The sequence below is a fragment of the Salvelinus alpinus genome, chromosome 19, assembly GCF_045679555.1.
Source record: "Salvelinus alpinus chromosome 19, SLU_Salpinus.1, whole genome shotgun sequence".
In the NCBI taxonomy this organism is placed as follows: domain Eukaryota; kingdom Metazoa; phylum Chordata; class Actinopteri; order Salmoniformes; family Salmonidae; genus Salvelinus; species Salvelinus alpinus.
In genome coordinates, this window is record NC_092104.1 from 51586932 (window position 1) to 51588990 (window position 2059).

At 37.9% G+C, this 2059-nt stretch overlaps 1 long non-coding RNA gene across 1 annotated transcript; it reads right to left on the reverse strand.

The window, feature by feature from the left end:
• Positions 1-585: 585 nt before the first annotated feature.
• Positions 586-1663, reverse strand: LOC139545977 (uncharacterized). The gene is made up of 2 exons (XR_011669169.1): positions 1477-1663; positions 586-1379 (listed from the first exon to the last, which is right to left on the reverse strand). It is a non-coding gene; the product is annotated as an uncharacterized lncRNA (long non-coding RNA).
• Between the last annotated feature and the right edge of the window lie 396 nt (positions 1664-2059).

Sequence of the window (2059 nt, forward strand, 5' to 3'; positions counted from 1 at the left end):
GTATCTTTTAGGACCGTATGCCGATAATACGAGGCATATTTGTTTGCTAAACCGCTTATCAAAAAGCTGATAGTAGTAGTATCTTTTAGGACCGTATGCCGATAATACGAGGCATATTTGTTTGCTAAACCGCTTATCAAAAAGCTGATAGTAGTAGTATTTCCACTGAAATGTTAAACATGCTAATTGCTAACCCTTTAGCTAACATTTTACAACACCAAAAATCACAACTTTATTCCAATATTTCTGTTATTCAGTGACATTTATTCCCATAGTAATTCGTTATGGATCCATCCAGATGTGGTTAGAAAACAGTGCATTTGGTGGGCTACGCAAAGAGATGGATGAAGTGAAAGTCCCTAAACTCTGTAAGAGTCTATTATCCTGCTGATAGCCCATCAAGGGCTATATGGGATTGATTATAATTTGTAGTAAGCAACTGTGAGTGAAGAGCAAAATAATTGTCTAAAGCAATTGAATTCAGGAATTAATTCAAAATATGTGAAACATTTGTTTTTTATCTGCGCTTAGTAGTAGAGGCTTTATGGCTTTGCCATCAACAAAAAACACAGCATACATCTACAGTAGAATAATTGTATTATTTAATTAAATGTTGTTTTACTATTTCAAAATGCATATGTTTGTTCGTCTTCTGTGCAGTGTCTTTAAATACAATGCTCCTCCTACCCTCCTTATAGATCGCCTCCTTTGCAAGAGTCCATTGTCCTGATAATAGCCCATCATGGGTTGATGGCTTCTTTTGTATTCCAATGTACTGAGTGAATGTATTAATACAGTCATTTACCGTTCTCATTCTCGGAGTGGAAACGTTGTTTGCAGAGTTCACAACCTGCTACACTTGTGAAAAACAAGTGTTTCAAAACATGTTTTCAAAATGCCTCCAGCTGTCCATCACTACTGTAAACCGAGAAACTGTATTCTAAAAATAAAAACACAGCATCTACAGTGGTACAAGTATATTGTTGAATTTGATTTAAAAAAATACAACTGTTTTAAAATGCATACGTTTAACTAGGCTACTGTGCAGTCTGACAAAAACCAACAGGATAAAGATGTTTACTGTAGCCTACATAGTAAACATCATACAAGTGCCTAATTCCTTACTTAAGTGAGAGCAGGTCATGTCCAGACTTTCTCAGTGACCTCAAGTACTCATTAACTCTGTCTTTAATGCTTTTTCGTCTCTGGTCCAATGCATCAGCTGTCGCCCATATCTCTGCCCTGAGAGAATGTTTCTCTTTCTGCTGGTCTGCCTTCAATAACTCAAACTCGGTCTTCGAAGTTTGAATCTGATCCATGTGCACCTTCATCAGATGAGCAGAATGGTACCGTCCTGAGCCCCCATCGATTAGAGTGGCCTATGATAGAAACAGTAGATCAATTATGAATCACAAGTGACTCCTACACACAAATGCTGCATATAGAAATGCATTTTAAGAATCTAGCGAAACTCACCGCTTTCTTGGGAACCATGTGTTTTTTTGGTGCGGCCCTTTGTCCATTGATCTCCATGGATGGTTGTCGGCATGGCTGTATGCTCTGCAAACACACATTCACGTTTTTAGTACACAATTATCGATTTTATTACACAGTATGCCTACACATGTATAAGCTATGTATTTTTTGTTGTTGTGAAAATACACTGAAACAAAAATACCTTCAGTTTTGGTGATCCTCTCAGCTCCGGCTCATTTTCAAGTTTCGACCCAATGGTTCGTCTGACAAACAAAGCACTTCACGTGCTGCAGGCCCAGGCATGGATCGAAGCTGGCAAGACATTCAATGATGTCATCTTCACAGACTAATCAACCGTGGCCCTTGAGCAATTTGCTCAAAATTGCTACAGAAAAAAAGATCAAGCAAGCCGAGTCTCAAATATCCCCTCAAACTCCATGTGTGGGGAGCAATTTCTCGCCAGGGACCAGGCCCATATTTGATTTTTGATGGTAAATGTAGCTATTTACAAAGCAAAAGGTTACATAAAATGTTGTAGTTGAAATAAACATCTGCATTTTGAAAGTCTTTTTTTATCATTATT